General features: G+C 44.2%; 2 long non-coding RNA genes across 3 annotated transcripts in view; one reads left to right on the top strand and one right to left on the bottom strand.

The window, feature by feature from the left end:
* Window positions 1-3,448: 3,448 nt before the first annotated feature.
* On the bottom strand, window positions 3,449-9,284 carry LOC138429110 (uncharacterized). 2 transcript variants are annotated; one of them, XR_011252690.1, is made up of 2 exons: window positions 8,861-9,284; window positions 3,449-6,157 (listed from the first exon to the last, which is right to left on the bottom strand). It is a non-coding gene; the product is annotated as an uncharacterized lncRNA (long non-coding RNA). The 2 variants fall into 2 exon arrangements; XR_011252691.1 differs by having other exon boundaries at window positions 8,843-9,191.
* Window positions 3,747-17,648, top strand: part of LOC138429111 (uncharacterized) — a 55,495-nt gene continuing 41,593 nt past the window's right edge. The window contains exons 1-2 of the long non-coding RNA XR_011252692.1: window positions 3,747-3,807; window positions 5,991-6,153. This is a non-coding gene — a long non-coding RNA (uncharacterized lncRNA). The remainder of the gene's footprint in view (window positions 3,808-5,990; window positions 6,154-17,648) is intronic.

Below are 17,648 nucleotides of genomic sequence, written 5' to 3'. Positions count from 1 at the left end.
GTCTGACTCTGTGCGACCCCATAGACGGCAGGCCACCAGGCTCTCCTGTCCCTGGGATTCTCCAGGCAAGAACACTGGAGTGGGTTGCCATTTCCTTCTCCAATGCATGAAAGCGAAAAGTGAAAGTGAATTTGCTCAGTCATGTCTGACTCTCAGCGACCCCATGGACTGCAGCCTTCCAGGCTCCCCTGTCCATGGGATTTTCCAGGCAAGAGTACTGGAGTGGGGTGCCATTGCCTTCTCTGCTATGCTACCACAATACACAATAAAAATGAAAAATACAACAACAAAAATGTAGGGCATGAAGAAACGCTGTTGCCTTGTGGCCATTTTCTGTAACAACTGAAAACTGCGCTAATAGGCATTTAACATTCAGAAGGCCTGTGGGGCTGTCAGTAAAAAAACACCTGCCTTCAAGGAATGTCCTAGGCATGGTCATCAAAAAAGGATTCAAATCAGGGAGATGTTCAAGAAGCATGTTTCACTCACACCCATTCAAAAAATGACATGGAAAAAATGTCCCTATCGATAAATACAGAGAACTGCAAATCTAAACTACATCAAGGTATCACCGCACACTGTTCAGAATGGCCATTGGTAAAAACCCTAGAAATGATAAGTGCTGGAGAGTGTGTGGAGAAAGGGGAACCCTCCTACATGGATGCTAGCAATATAAATTGAGAACAGCCACTCTGGAGGACGGTGTAGAGATTCCTTACACAATGAAAAGGACAATGAAATTAGAATACTTCCTAACACCATACACAAAAATAAACACCAAACAGTTTAAAAATCTGAAGAAAAAAAGGACAGGTACTATATAACCTTTGAGGAAAATATAGACAGAATACACTTTGTCATAAACCTCAGCATCTCAGCAAGTTGTTTTTCATCCACCACTTACACTAATGAAAAATAAAATAAAAATAAATGGGACCTAATTAACTGTAACAGGATTTGCACTGCAAAGGAAAGCCCAACTGAAAGAAAAAGACAGCCTTCAGAGTGGGAAAAATTGGTTTGCAAATGAAATAGATTTCACTCCAAAATGTAGAAATAGCTCGTGCAGCTCAATATAAAAAACAGACATAAATAATTAAAAAAATTGAACCAAAGATCTCAATGGACATTTCTCTGAATAAGGCAGACACAGGACCGTAAAACACATGAAAAGATGCTTAGCATCACAAATTATAAGAGAAAGGCAGACCAAGTCCAATGTGATATCACCTCAAACCACTCAGAATGAGTTAGGAGACAGGTAGGCTCTAGGTTTGACATTTACAACTGGCCTCTTGTTTACATTACATGGGGCATGAAGAAGCAGGCTGCAGGCTGAATACTTAGAATTGTTAACATTTCCTGAGACAAGAGACAGGTGGGCTCCAGTTAAGGTATTTAAAATCAGCCTCCTGTTTGCCCTCCAAAATGGAAGTAACAACAAACAGGGTAAATAGCCAGTGTTAGTCTTTTGTAAAGATGTTAAGGTAATAGTCGTGGCAGTAGTCAAGGCAAGGACAAAGAGGGGACGAAACCCTGTGTGAGTAAAGGATTAAGGGATCTCCCTCTCTCCTCTTTTTTGGACAAGCGAGATGCTACACATGCACAGAAAAGCTCCTTGTGGGTCAAAAGTCAAGGAATAATGCCAGGCCATAATGAATCTTGCTCCTCCCAGAAACCTTCAATTCGAGATCCATCTTGACTGAGCTGTGCGTGCACACCCAGGGGAGGGTCCCAGGATATGTCAGGTGTGGAAAAATAAACAAGATCGTTGGCCCGAAGGAAGACAAAGGCCTGGAAGAACTGCCCTATATAAATGACTTGACCTCCTCTTTACTGCACTCCTCACTAAGGGGTGGGGGGACACCCACACCCTTTCTCTCTGGGTGTGCATCTCTGCCTTGCTTTTGTCTTAATTAAACAGTTTATCTATGTGCTCTCCCACTTGTTGTTGTGCTGTCTCTAATAATAAACTTTGTACTTGCATTTATAGTTTCTGCCTCTGTGACAAATGCACTTTTCACTGAGGGCAAAGATCCAGGGAAAAATAGTTTGTAGCATCTAACCCTTGCTGGTCTGGTGGCTAGGATTCCTGATTCTCATCTAGGCTTCCCAGGTTCAAATCCTGGGCAGCAAATTAAGATCTCCCTGCTGCATCACCAAGATCAAGAATGGCTATCTCAAAAAATCTCCAACAATAAAACCTAAAGTGGGTATGGAGAGAGGGGAACTCTCCCACACTGTTGTTGAAAATGTAAATCAGAACATCCACTAGGGAGAATAGTATGAAGTTTCCTTAAAGAACTAAACATATAAGTTCATGGGATAGCAACCCTATCTCTGGTTCTGGATCCTGAGGACACCAAAGTTTTATAGGACACAATGGCACCCCCTCCAGTACTCTTGCCTGGAAAACCCCATGGACGGAGGAGCCTTGTAGGCTGGTCGCTAAGAGTCGGACATGACTGAGTGACTTCACTTTCGCTTTTCACTTTCATACATTGGAGAAAGCAATGGCAACCCACTCCAGTATTCTTGCCTGGAGAATCCCAGAGCTAGAGGAGCCTAGTGGGCTGCCATCTATGGGGTCGCACAGAGTCGGACACGACTGAAGCGACTTAGCAGCAGCAGCACCTCTGCAATCACGGCCACGCTGGGTACAGTAGCCCAAGGCACAGAAGCAACCCAAGTGTCAAAGGACAAATGAATGGATAAAGAAATGAGTACATAGACACAATGCAATATTATTCAACCATCAAGAAGGATGAAATAAGGCCATTTGCAGTCACAAAGACGAAAATAAAGGTGATCATGCTAAGTGAAGTAGAAAGACAGGAAAAGACCAGGATTATATGACATCACCTCTAGGCGGAATAAAAAATGGATACAAATGAACATCTTTTCCAAAAAGAAACAGCCTCACAGACATAGAAAAGAAACTTATGGTTACCAAGAAGGAAAGGGGCTGGGGAGAAATTAGCTGGTTCATGTACATACTCCTAATAATAAAATAATCCAGAAGGACCCACTGTATAGCATGTGAACCCCTATTCAATACTCTGCAATAACTTATATGGGAAAAACACCCCAAAAGAACATACAGATGTCTATACATAAGTGAATAAGTGAAAATTGCTCAGTCATGTCCGACTCTACGCGATCTCACAGGCTGCAACTTGCCAGGCTCCTCTGTCTGTGGAATTCTCCAAGCAAGAACACTGGTGTGGGTTGCCATTTCCTTCTCTAATAAGTGAATAAAGTTGCTGTCTGTTGGGGAAAAAAAAATCTACAACACTGTAAACTAATTACATTCCCCAGTTCAAATGATACAATTAAAAAAAAAAAAAGAAATGGAAATGCTGACTCTAGTCCCCTCAGACATGGTGACCTAGGCTGGAGGTGGTGCAGAAGTCGGACCATTGAGAAACCAAGCATCACACTCAGAGGGTTGGCGAATTCAGGTTTATTGAGCCTGTGGTCCCAGACGAGCTAATGCTCTGAAGTTCTGGGGCCCTGAGTTCAGGGTGAGCCTTACTCTTATAGGGTCAGTACACACAAGAACAGTTGGCACTGGTTGATTGGTTACCTGGATGCTATGGGCTTTGGGCAGTTACAGAGTGTGGGAGTTGCTATGGGTTACATGTAGGGAATTTGCAAACAGAAACTCATAGAAGCAGGAACAGAACATTCCATTCTTATCAAAACATCTTATGGTTACAGTTGATTGCTAGGTCATTTGTTCCTATCTTGGCACAGTAAGCATATCTTACAGAAGCAGAATGAGCATGAAGTTATTTCTAGCTGAGGGTAAGTTTTCAATTTTCCTCTACTGGACCCCCTCTTGATGCCCCTTAAATCTTATAAGGCATCAACTGCTTGATCTTCTTGGCCCAGGAGCTGATAACCTCTCAGGGCTAGGAGGTGTGTGGTAGCCCTCCTGTCTGCAGTGGCTTCAGCTAGGCTGGAAACCACCCTCATGAATAATGGCAAGGGGCAAGGTAAGAGGACGCAGGTCCCAAGGTCCTCCTTGGGACTACCACCGTTGGAGTTTTGAATCCTCCTAGATAAGAAAACCATCCCTGAAATAGCTCTCTGGGATTCCACCCCTTCCAAGTTTGGACTGGGACAAGAAATATTTTAGTAATTTCACTGGTTATTTCTTCTACAACCTTGCCTTTATCATCTATCTGTAGACAACAGTTGCTAAGATTGAACTTCCCACAGACACCCCCCTCTGCAGCCAGTAAGTAATTTAGGGCAGGTGATTCTGATAGATAGCTTTATGCAACTTGGTTTGTTGTTCTGCCAATAAATTAAGAGCCTTGGCCGTTTCATTAGTAATGATCTCAACCACTGCCTAGAATCAGATAATTCTGTTAACCACATAAATTGGGGTTTGGTAGCCCCAGAACCCATCTTCTGCCCAAATGGCTGGCCTGCAGTATTGGATTATGCATTCAGGAGGCCATTCATCCTCTTTCCAGTTTCCAATCTGTAGAGACCTGCACTTTTTGGGGAGGCCTCTGCCTTTATAAACTGGGACTCCCAGTGATTCACCTTGGGGTAGGGGAAGTAGGAAAAAGGAGGGATGGACAGTCCCCAATATCCATGCCCCTGACCAGTTGGCTGGCAAAACTGAATACGTGTTAGCCGCACAAATCCAATAAAATCCTTCTGGAGCAGACCAACGGCCTTCAGTGGACAAGTCATCCCAGCTGGTCTTTAAATCAGGGAAGCTTGCTAGAGGGTGAGGATTAGGCTCTGTATAGTTTGGGCTTCCCCACCAATCAGAAGTGTGAGTAGTTGCGCTGTAATATTTTTTGGCCAAGACAAGAGAGGTTTCCTACCGGAACATTGAATACTGGATCTCACTGTGCCAGGCAGTTCTTGCCAATTATGGAAGTCTTTCAATACCAAATTCTGACCCTGGTTTTCTTGAATTCCCCTGAGTTGTTGAAGGGTCTCTGGGGATCTAATTCTTTGGCTTCCTAGGCCCATTGTACTCCTATATTAATTCCCCTCCACACACATAGCAAGAAAGGTTACACAGCAAGAAGAAACCATTAATGTCTGGGCTATGCTCTCTGCTAGAGCTAAGAACAGATTTTTAGTTTTGACTGGAATTGTAGGGGGTACCACTTTCTGTCTCTTCATGAAAAGAATAGAAGACCTTGTGTAAAGAACTCTGGAGTAGAACAGAAATATGGCGGAACTCTAACACAGTTCCTGGGTCAGCACCTGTCCCATGGATATAAATACCGATTTTGACACCAGTTTTCCATTTTAAATCTCCGGGATTGAAGATAGTGAAATTGACAGGATTACATGTCCCTAGTTTACAACTGGGGCTAGCAGTTCCCTTTTGAAGTCGAGCTATCTTGCTTTTATATTCCCAGGTTGCCCACGTGACACAGCTCCAGTAAGGGCAGTAAAACCAGGGGTCGCCATAGCAGGAGGAGCGGGGAGATGCTAACTGACACATATATTTGTCATTGTTTGTGTATGTTCGCTCCCATGATAAACTCCCACAATTTGTAACACCCTTGGGGTTCTTGCCAATAGCAGCACACGCATCAAAGTATACTGACACCGGAAGGTCTTCATTTTCAATTCGTGTCTGGTTAATCAGAATCCCTCCTTTTTGGTGCCTAACCTCTAACCAGTCTTCACTGATGGGGGGCAGGGGGTCAAAACAACTTTGTTTGTCATTTTGTTGACAAATAAAATAGGTTGTTTTATTATGTACACAGGTTCCTTGGACCTCTCCTTGACAGGAGAAGTGAGTATGGTAAAGCAAGGTCCAAGTGACCCCCTGAGCTGATTTAGTCATGTGTATGCATGGAGTACATGAGGGGTCTATTTTGCTTTTTAATGCACTACAGCTCAGCAGGATATAAAATGCTATTACACTAAACATTAGAGTGCACTTAATAAACCCATTACTTTTGGGTAGATTATAGCCAGAGTGACCCCTCGTATTTGACCCACAGAAAGCATCAAGGCCAGTGGTGCAACCAGTCCCCACTTGGCAGGGTGCCATCGTAACCCTGATTCTCAGATGTCCCTCGCTGAATTCCTCAAGCTTCTGCCGTGCGTGGACCAGCCAGCCCTGGAGTGACTGGAGCAGGGCTGAAGATCTTGGGCCGGATTCAGGTACCTATGAAAGAAAACCAGAAGTGTCTGGTTCGGATGAGCCTCAGCAGTCCAGGTCTCTTACCCTTCTAGAGGTGCTGTTCTCTTCACCCGGCTTTGGTGAATCCTCGGGGTGACACCTGTGACATTAACAACAGTAGGGGTCACCAGGACGACCCTATGAAGGCCTGTCCAGACTGGCTGAAGTGATTCCTTTTTCCAGTCTTTAACCCATACCTCGTCTCCTGATGGATAGGGATGAACCCAATTGCCCGAAGGAATGGAAATCCTTCCTAAGGTTTCTCAAGTGATATAGTGGTTGGGACATCTCCAGGTCAGCTAGTTGTTGGGGTCTCCCTTGAGCTTCCCTATCACTGGGGGTGGTCTCACATATAAGATCGCAAAGGGAGAAGAGCCTGAGGCCCTCAAGGTGCACCGGGCTCAGAGCAGGGCTAGTGGTAGCATGTTGACCTAAGGTAACTGGCAGAGCTTAGATAACATAGTCTTGAGGGTCCAATTCATGCACTCAACTCTCCCTGAGCTTTGTGGCCTATAAGCCGTACGGAGTTTTCAGTGTGGCGCTTTCATTTGACTCTCAATGTCTTGGACAAATTGTGGTTTATCTCAGACACAAAGGCTGGCCCGTTGTCAAACCCTATGGAGAGGGGTAACCCTGGCCTGTTGTCAGACCCTATGGAGAGGGGTAGCCCATATCTCAGGATTATGTCTCTTAGTAGGGCCTGGCCACCTCTTGTGCCCATTCATTGTGTGGGGGGTATGCCTCACTCCATCCTGAATAGGTGAAGACTACCACAAGTAAACATTTATAGCCCCTCCAAGGCTTGACTTCAGTAGAGTCCATTTCTGATGATGGCTGTGACTGTGCCCAGGGAAGATGAATGGCTCCTCTATTTTTCAGGGGGAGAATAAACAAATCCAACCAGCCCACTAACAGAGTTCCCTGCTGTCTGGGCAGAAAAGGGGCCCCAAGATTTGGCCAAAAACCATGCACCCATTGTGGTGGACCTGAGGCCAGGGGCCACTCCTGTCAGACAGAGGCAATATCCAGTACCACAGAAAGCACACCTGGGAATTTGGGACTACATCCAAGCCTATGCAATGCTGAAACTCTGATTGAGTGTCAGGTTCCCTGGATCACTCTGCTGCTACCAGTCAAGAAGCCTGGAGAGGAATGATTATCCCCCCATCCAGGACCTCCGCACCATCAACGCAGTAATCATTATCTATCCAGTGATCCTGAACTGAACCCAAGGAGGTAGCTGATCGGCAGTTTGCAACCAGGAATCTATGTGTGGAAACTGGTCTGGGTGCCTAGGGGTCCCTGTCACTACTCAGTATACAGCTCTAACTATAGGAAGGTCTAGAGTACCCTTTGCAGGCCATCTCACCCCAAAGGTGGGCCATTCTGACTCACACAGGGTGTGGAGCTTTCTCAAGATCATCTTAACCCCATCTTAACCCCGAGGTCATCTTAACCCAATGGGGTTAAGGAAAAACCTTTCTTAAAATTTTTATCATACAGTATAAAACAGTTGGCTTAGAGGAGCTTCCCTCCATATTGACAAATGTCATCCACCTCTTTGGCTAGGAAGGAAAGAGGGACACACAGGAAGGGCCTCATCTTAGGGAGACCTAGGTAGCACTGATGTCACCAGTCCTGGAAGGCCCAGTATTCCCAGATAGCACAATTATATGCCTCTTTGAAGATGTCCCTGATCACTAAATGCCTCAGGGAGACAGGACTGGAAAGAGGTGATCCCTTATAATGGGATTCACAGAGGAATAATTTCAGGGGCTCCAGAGGGGATCTAGGGTGATTGACCCTCTCGAGGGTGCTAAGCTGGCAGAGAGAGCAGTACATGTACTCGTCTAAGTGAAGGGCCTGAAATCCTTGGGGAATCAGGGGATTATGAAGGAAAAGGCGACAGAGGAAGGCAGCCTTGTAATGAAAATCCAAAAGTATGTAGGAGCATGTCAGAGTGTGCTACTCCACATGGGCTGGCTCAGGGGACCAAGAGAGAGGGAGGTACAGATCTGTTTGGCAAAAGGGACAAGTTTTTCGAGAAAAACCCAATTTCTCAATAAGTCAGCTCAAAGAGTCAACTGATGGAAGGGGAGAGTGAGCCTTAAAAATTTTAAGAAAGTAATTTAGGCAGAGGGCCCTAGGGTAAAAGGGCCATTTGGACATACGCAACTTCTAAATCAAATCAGTAACCAATTGTTCCCCTCCCTGTGTATCCTGCCTTGTGTTGGTGGCACAAAGACAAACAAGGGCGGGTGCCGCCTCAAAAGGGGATTCCATTCAGGTGCCCATGTGGCCACGTTCCCATGGGGAACTTGGGTATCTCTTAGCTTTGGTGGGTCAGTATAAGCCCCTGACCAGGATCTGACTTGCAGGAAGGGACTGGGTCCCCCAGAGACAGACACCACCCTGAGCCGTAGAACTGCAGGTTAGGGCCCACTCAGACTCTGTAGTCATGGGGCCATGGAGCCACACAGTCACCCTGGAGCGAGGACGAACCAGAGTGCTCACTCACACACACGTTCAGTTCAGAGTTTGTCACAGTGCCTCCCCACTCTGGGAAGGTCCCTAACTGGCGGTCTTCTTACTGAAGACTGTTGGAGGTAGTCAAGTTCCTCTTCCATCCAGAGACAGGACTTGACTGGGTTCTGTGCCCCAGGGTCTTACCTTATTCTGTAGCCATACCTGGCTAGTTGGTCCGCTTCTCCAATGAGTCTGGTCAGGGTTCAGCTGTCTGGAAAGTCAGAACACCTGTCAGGTGGCAAGCTGCCTCGGTCGTCTCAGAGTTCCTCTGCTCTGGCCTGGTTGAGCCACCGGTCTGGCAGCTCAAGGGGCCGGTGTGGTTGGAATCTCACTGAGGCCTCCAGAAATACTGCAGGAGCTGGACCATCAAGAACCCAAGCACCAACTTGGAGGGTTGGAGAACTCAGGTTTATTGAGCTGGCGGTCCCAGATGAGCTACTGCTCTGAAGTTCTGGGGCGCTGAGCTCAGGGTGAGCTTTACTCTTATAGGGTCAGTATACACAAGTAGAGCTGGTTGATTGGTTACCTGGTTGCTATGGGCTATGAGCAGTTACAGAGCACAGGAATTGGTATGGCTTACATGCAGGGAATTTCCAGACAGAAACTCACAGAAGCAGGAATAGAACATTCCATGCTTATCAGAGTATCTTATGGTTACATATGGGCTTCTCTGGTGGCTCAGAGGGTAAAGCATCTGCCTACAATGCAGGACACCTGGGTTCGATCCCTGGGTCAGGAAGATCCCCTGGAGAAGGAAATGGCAACCCACTCCAGTACTCTTGCCTGGAAAATCCCATGGACAGAGAAGCCTGGTAGACTGAAGTCCATGGGATGGCAAAGAGTAGGATACGACTGAGAGACTTCACTTTCTTTCTTTCTTTCTATGGTTACATATAGTTGATTGCTAGATCATCTTGTTCCTTGGTCAATGCAGCAAGCATCTTACAGAAGCAGAACAAGCATGAAATTATTTCCAGCTGAGTGTAAGTTTTAAATTTTCCTCTTCAGTGTCACATCCCTGGAACCTGTGCAGACTTGGGTTCCAAGGCTGGAGTATCTTGGATCTGAGGGGGCTAGTGAGATGTGCCTGGCAATGAGCCCTCTATCAAAAGACCTGGAGACTCTCCAGCTCCAAGGGTTGGGTGAGGTCCTCCTGCAGCCAACCCAAGCTTACTGCACCCAAAGGATGCTGGAATTTGGGGATGGAAGAGCTTTGAAAAGTACTCGGGGCTCCAAGGCTCTTGGTGGTTGGGATCCCAACTCCAACCTGGTTCCTTGGGGTCACCCCACCGGCAGATGACATCACCCTCTGCAGAGTGAAGTTGCAGGAATTAGCACGTGTCCGGGAAATGAAGGTTAAGGGACAAGAAATCAAGAGACACAATTAACCCTGGCAGTCTGTTACTTCTGCCACATTCCACTCAAACTGACAGTGCAGGAGCAAGGATTTCCCTTAGGCTCTGGTTGCCTAAGTAGCCAGAGTTGGGCAGGAAGAAATGTTGCTGCTTTGTCTCCATTTCCCATAATAACAACTTTAAAACTGGTGCTAGTGATCTCTGAATATTCACAAGGCATGCAGGACTAGAAAGGACACCTGCCTTCAATAAAATCCTTGGGGTAAATCACCAAAAAAAGAATTCAAAACTGGGCCAATGTTCAAGAGGCCAATTTCAACAGTAAACTACACCCACACTGTATCTGATTGAAAAGCACATGGAAACATACTCCACATGACTAATTATCAGATCAATGTAAATCAAAACAACATTGAGGAACCACCTCACCATGGTCAGAATGGCCATCATCAGAAAGAGCCACAAAGATTAAATGCTGCAGAGCTTGGAAACAAAAGGGAATCTTCCTACGCTCTTGGTGGGGGTGTAAATGGGTTCAGTCACTATGGGAAACAGCAAGGAGGTTCCTTAAAAAACTCAACACACAGGCACCATACGATCCAGCAATCCCATTCTTGGGTTCAGATATGGATAAAATCATAATTTGAAATGACTCGTGCACCCCTATATTCAGACCAGCACTATTTACTAGAGCTGAGAGAGAGAATCAACCAAGGCCAGAGACTGGAAAATGAAGACTGAGACAAATAGACACTGAACTATTCCTCACTCATAAAATAGAATTAAATAATGCCATTGGCAGTAGCAAAGAGGGACCAAGATATTACCATCTGCAGTGAAGTAAGTCAGAGAGAGAGAAATATCATCAGATATCACCTATGGGTGGAATCTGTCAATTTATACCAATGAACTACTATATAAAACAGAAACAGACTTACAGACTTCACAAATCAACTTATGATTACTAAAAAAATTAGAAGGATAAATTAAGACTTTTGCATTATCACATACACGCTAATATGCATCCATTAGATAATCAGAAAGGACATACTGAGTTGCACAGAGAATGCTACTGAACACACTTTTCAGAGCAAGAATAGATATACGTCTATATACATCTGAATAAAGCTCTTGGACACCTAAAAAAACACATTGGAAATCTGATCTTTTCCAGTCCTGTACTCACTGCTGAGTTTTCCCAATTTGCTGACATATTGAGTGCAGCACTTTCACAGTATCATCTTTAAGGATTTGAAACAGTTCAAATGGAATTCCATCACCTCCACTAGCTTTGTTTGTAGCGATGCTTCCTAAGGCCCCCTTGACTTCACACCCAGGATGTCTTGCTCTAGGTGAATGATCACACAATCCTGATTATCTGGGCCAATAAGATCTTCTTTGTATAGTTCTTCTGTGAATTCTTGCCACCTCTTCTTAACATCATCTGCTTCTGTTAGGTCCATACTGTTTCTGTCCTTTATTGTGCCCATCTTTGCATGGAATGCTCCCTTGGTATCAAAAGGCCTGTGCAGCTGTAAATAACACCTGCCCTCAAGTAATGTCCCTAGGAATATTATCCCAAAAGATTTCAGAATGGAGTCCAATTTCAAGAAACCAGTTTCAAGAGGTTAACAGTATTTACACTGTTTAAAGTACAGAAGCACCTGAAGTATACTCCACATCATGAACTCCTAAAAAAATGCCAATCAAAACCACCACGAGGAATCACCTCACGTGGCTCAGGAAGACCTGCATCAAAAAGGTCTATTAAAAGGAAATCCTACAGAGGGCTTAGGGAAAAAGGAATCCTCCTTTTCTCCTTGTTGGGATGTAGAAAGGTATAGGAAGTATGGGAAGAGGCATGAGTTTTCTTAAAACAAAAAAACTAAGCATAGGGGAACCACGTGATTGGCGAACCCCACTCTCTCACTCCTGGGCTTAGATCCAGAGAAAATGTGAATTTGAATGACACATGCACCCCTGTTTTCAGGGCAGTGCGATTTACAAGAGCTAAGACATTTGAGTGAAATCAAATGTGTCAGGACAGAAAAATGAGGCCTAAGTAGCACACCTCTCCAGTGCAATCTGCTGCTATACACAACAGAACAGAATGGTGAAAGTGGCCACAGCGTGGATGGACAGAGATTGGGACACTAAGGGAAGTGAGTCAGAGACAGAAACATAGATATCGCAAGATGTCCCTAACTGGTGGATCTAAAAATTCATACAAAGAAACCACTTTACACAAATAAACAGACTCAGAAACTTAACTTCTGATTCTTAGAAAGAAAATATGAGGGCACAGGGAGCAATTAAGAGGTTGGAATAAACATCTACAGAGGAATATATTTCAAGTAGATAAGCTACACAAACATACTGAATACCACAGGAAAAGTTAAAAACACCTCGTAATCATCGTAAAGAAAAAAAACCTCCTCAAAACTAATGAAAGTCTGGGTAGAACCGAATCAAGGTCTTGTACACCAGAAACAAACACAACACAAAAGAATCCTACACCAGTACACAATAGTAATGAAATGACAGCAGTAAACAGTAAGAGTGGGGCCTGAAGACACGCTGTCACCTTCTGTTTTTTTTTTTTTTTTTTTGCCATAAAACCACTTGCAAAGCTATGCTGATGGGCACGCAATACTCACAAAGGCCAGTGGGTGTCAGTGAGAAACACCTCCCCTCAGGCGATGTCCTAGGGCTGGTCAGCCAAAACGATTTTAAACCTGGGCAGACATTAAATAAGCTGATTTCAAAAGGCTAGTTTCAATCATACCGTTTTAAACAACTCTCATGAAAAGTTGTCAACACCGTTAAGTATTAGATAAATGGAAATCAGAACTACCACCTGGCATCACCTTGCATACATCAAAATAGTCACTATCAAAACCTTCACAGACCTCCAGTAAGTTGCGGAGGGGGTGTGGACACAAGGGAACCCTCCTCCACCACAGTTGAGGATGTAAATGGTAAGAGCCATGATGGAGGGCAGGGCAGAGGTTCCTTAATAATGTAACTGAGAATGAGATAGGAGGATTGCCTCACACCCTATACCAAAAGCAACGACAAATAAAAGTGTCAAGTGTAGACACCGATCCTAGGAAACCTTGGGGGAATATATCAAAAGAGACGGAAGTATCTCAGGTCGCATTCTATGTAAAGAACCTGTCTGATGATGCAAGAGACGTAAGAGACACGGGCTCGATTCCTTGGTGGGGAAGATGCACTGGAGGAGGCCATGGCAACCCACTTCAGTATTCTTCCCTGGAATACTATTGACAGAGGAGCTTGGCAGGCTACAGCACATAGGGTCCCATAGGATCAAACAGGACTGAAGTGACTAAGCACACATACATGCATATTGGAAAAACATGCTTTGTCTTAAATCGCATTAAGTAACATTTTCATACACCTCTAAGAACAATGAAAATAAATAGAAATAAGAAAACATGACCTAATTACCCTTAAAGGCATTTGCACAGAAAAGGAAACCCTAAAAGACAATCCTCAGAATAGGAAAAATATTGGTAAAGACGCACACAAGGAATTTGTCTTCAAAATACACAAACAGCATGGGAAACACCATATCAGAAATACAAACATCTCCTTCGTAAAAAAAAAAAAACAATTTGGCCAGAATAGAAAATGAGATCTCTTTGAGGAGCAAATACAGATTGCATTAGACTTGTGGAAAATGTTCAACATCCCTATGAATGGATACAAATGAACTTCTTTAGCACAGAGTAACAGCCTCAGAGAATGAGAAGAAAAACCCATGTTTACCAAAAAAAAGAAAGGTGAGTTGGAGGGTGAAATGAACTGGAGCAGACTAATATGTGCTCACTAGTATCAGAAAAAGAAGCCCCCCAAAATGACTATGTAACGCAAGAAAGCCTTCCCAACCTTCCATAGCAACCATCTGGAAAAAGAAGCTGAAGAAGAATGTATGTTTTTATCTCTAAGTGAACCAAGTTGCTGTAGATGAAAAACAAGAAAAAAGGCAAAAAACTCCCCAAAACCAACCCACACACAACAGCGCCCAAGCTTGTGATTAACCTGTACATCCCAGATCCAAATATAGAACAAAAAAGGAAAAAAATGTAGAATTTCTTTCCCTCAAGCCAGTCTGACGTGAGCAGTGTCACGTCCCTGGAGCCTGAGAGGCGAGGGCCCCAAGGCTGGAGTGTGGAATGCTGAGGGAGCCTGCAGCATGCAGATGCCAGTGTGACCCCAGATGGACCTGGAGTGGCTTATGCCATCTCCTTGAGCCCACCAAAATCTGGATATTGGCTGGCCTTCCTCGAGGAAATCCAACTGAACTACACCCAAATGCAGTGGAACCTCTGGTCTGCAAGAGATTTCCAAACACCCTGGGCTCCATGTGTCCCTTGGACTAAGGATTTCAACACCGGCATCTTTCTTAGTATGACCTCAGCTATGGATTATCGCACCTTTGGCAGTGTGGTTTTGCAGGAGTTAGGATGAGTACCGGGACTCAAGGCTAAGGGGGAAGAAGTAATGAGACACAAGCCTTGGGGGTTTCTCCTGGTTCACTGCCTCTAATTGGCAGTACTCGCAAAAGGGTCTGCTTGCCCAAGGACCCAGAGTCAGGCATGAAGACATGCTGGTGCCTTGAGGTCACATCCTCTAATAACTACTTTAAGATTCCTGCTCAAGGGCTCTTACTGGTCAAAAGGCCTCAGTTCAGTGCAGTTCAGTGGCTCAGTTGTGCCCGACTCTTTGCGACAAAATGGACTGCAGCACACCAGGCTTCCCTGAAGTGGTCCTTCACCAACTCCCAGGCTTGCTCAAACTCACATCCATTGAGTTGGTGATGCCATATAACAATCTCATCACCTTTCATCCACTTTTCCTTCTGCTTTTGCTATTGCCCAGAAGCAAGGTCTTTTCCAAAGAGTCAATTCTCTGCATCGGGTGACCAAAGTATTGAAGCTTCAGCATCACCATCAGTTGTGAATATTCTTTGGAAGGAATATTCAGGACTGATCTCCTGTAGGATGGAAGGTTGGATCTCCTTGCTGTCTAAGGAACTCTCAAGAGTTTTGTCCAATACTACAGTTCAAAAGCATCAATTCTTTGGCACTCAGCTTTCTTTATGTCCCAGCTCTCACATCCATACACAACTCCTGAAAAACCTTTAAAAACCTTCCTGAAAAATGTTGGTTAGACAGATCTTTGTTAGCAGATTTTTCTGCTTTTTCATATGCTGTCTAGGTTGGTCAGAGCTCTTCTTCTAAGGAGCAAGCATCTTTTAATTTCATGGGCGCAATCACCATATGCAGTGATTTTGGAGCCCAAGAAAATAAAGTCTGTCACTGTTTCCACAGTTTCCCCATTTCTTTGCCAAGAAGTGATGGGACCGGATGCCATGATTTCATTTTTTGAATGTTGAACTTTAAGCCAGCCTTTTCTCTCTCCTCCTTCACTTCACCAAGAGGCTCTTTAGTTCCTCTTCACTGTAGGGTGATGTCATGTGCATATCTGAGGTATTGATAAAATTTCTCAGGGCAGTCTTAATTCCAGCTGTGCTTCATCCACCCTGGCATTTTGCATGATGTATTCTGCATATAAATTAAATAACCAAGGTGAAAATGCACCTCCTTGACATACTCCTTTCCCAATTTGCAATCAGTCTGCTGTTCCATGTCCGGTACTAACTGTTGCTTTGTGATCTGCATCCACATTTTTCAGGAGGCAGGTCATGTGGCCAGGTATGCCCAAATCTTTAAGAATTTTACCGAGATTTTTTGTGATCCAAGCAGTCAAAGGCTTTAGCGTAGTCCAGGAGGCAGAAGCAAAAGTTTTTCTGGAGTTCTCTTGCTTTTTCTATGATCCAATGGATGCTGGCAATTTGATCTCTGGTTCCTCTGCCTTTTCTAAATCCAGCTTGAACATCTGGGAGTTCTCAGTTCATGTACTGTTGAAGGCTAGCTTGGAGAAATTTGAGCATTACTTGGCTAGCCTGTGACATCAATGCAATTAATTGGGAGTTTGAACATTCTTTGGCATTGCCCTTCTTTGAGAGTGGAATGAAACCTGACCTTTTCCAGTCCTGTGGCCACTGAGAGTTTTCCAAACTTGCTGGCACAGTGAGTGCAGCACTTTCACAGCATCATCTTTTAGGATTTCAAATAGCTTGGCTGGAATTCCATCAATTCCACTAGCGTTGTTCGTAGTGGTGCTTCCTTACCCCCACTTGACTTCAAACTCCAGGATGTCTGGCTCTAGGTGAATGATCACACCATTGTGCTTATCCGGATCATTAAGTTCTTCTTTGTATAGTTCTTCTGTGAATTCTTGCACTTCTTATTAACATCTTCTGCTTCTGTTAGGTCCATACTGTTTTTGTTGTTTATTGTGCCCATCTTTGTATGGAAAGTTCCCTTGGTATCAAATGGCCTGTGCAGCTGTAAATGACAGCTGCCCTCAAGTAATGTCCCTAGGAAAATCATCCCCAAAGATTTCATAATGAAGCCCAATTTCAAGAAGCCAATTTCAAGAGGTCAACAGTATTCACACTGTTTAAAGTACAGAAGCACCTGAAAGATAAACCACATCACGAACTCCTAAAACAATGCCAATCAAAACCACCATGAGGAATCACCTCACATGGCTCAGAAATATCTGCATCAAAATGGTCTATTAAAAGTAAGTCCTGTAGAGGGCTTAGGGAAAAAGGAATTATCTTTTTCTCCTGGTTGGGATGAAAATGAGTATAGGAAGTATGGGTAGAGGCATGAGTTTCCTTAAGAAAAAAAGAACAAAAACTAAGCATAGGGGAACCATGTGATTGGCGAATCCCACTCTCTCACTCCTGGGCTTAGATCCAGAGAAAATGAGAATTTGAAATCACACATGTACCCCTGTTTTCAGGGCAGTGTGGTATACAAGAGCCAAGACTTTTGAATGAAATCAAATGCGTGAGGACAGAAAAGTGAGGTTAAGTAGCACACCTCTCAGCTGCAATCTGCTATTATATAAAGCAGAACAGAATAGTGAAAGTGGCCTCAGCATGGATGGACAGAGATTGGGATACTAAGGGAAGTGAGAGTCAGAGACAGAAACGCAAATATCACAAGATGTCCCTAACTGGTGGATCTAAAAATTCATACAAAGAAACCACTTTACACAAAGAAACAAACTCAGAAACTTAAAGAAATTCTGCTTCTTAGAAAGGAAATATGAGGGCACAGGGAGCAATGAAGAGCCTTGAATAAACATCTACAGAGGAATATATTTCAAATAGATAAGCTACAGTAACATAGTGAATAGCACAGGAAAAGTTAAGAACACCTCGTAATCATCGTAAAGAAAAAAAATCTCCCCCAAACTAACAAAAGCGTGGGTAGAACCAAATCAAGATCTTGTACACCAGAAACAAACACAACATAAAAGATCCTACACTCGTACACAATAATAATGAAATGACAGCAGTAAGCAATAAGAGTGGGGCCTGAGGACACGCTGTCACCTCTGGAGTTTTTTTTTTTTTTTTTTTTTGGTCATAAAACCACTTGCACAGCTATGCTGATGGGCAGTCAATACTCACAAAGGCCACTGGGCAG

The sequence above is a fragment of the Ovis canadensis genome, chromosome 24, assembly GCF_042477335.2.
Source record: "Ovis canadensis isolate MfBH-ARS-UI-01 breed Bighorn chromosome 24, ARS-UI_OviCan_v2, whole genome shotgun sequence".
Lineage (NCBI taxonomy): Eukaryota > Metazoa > Chordata > Mammalia > Artiodactyla > Bovidae > Ovis > Ovis canadensis.
This window is presented reverse-complemented; position numbering and strand designations above follow the sequence as displayed.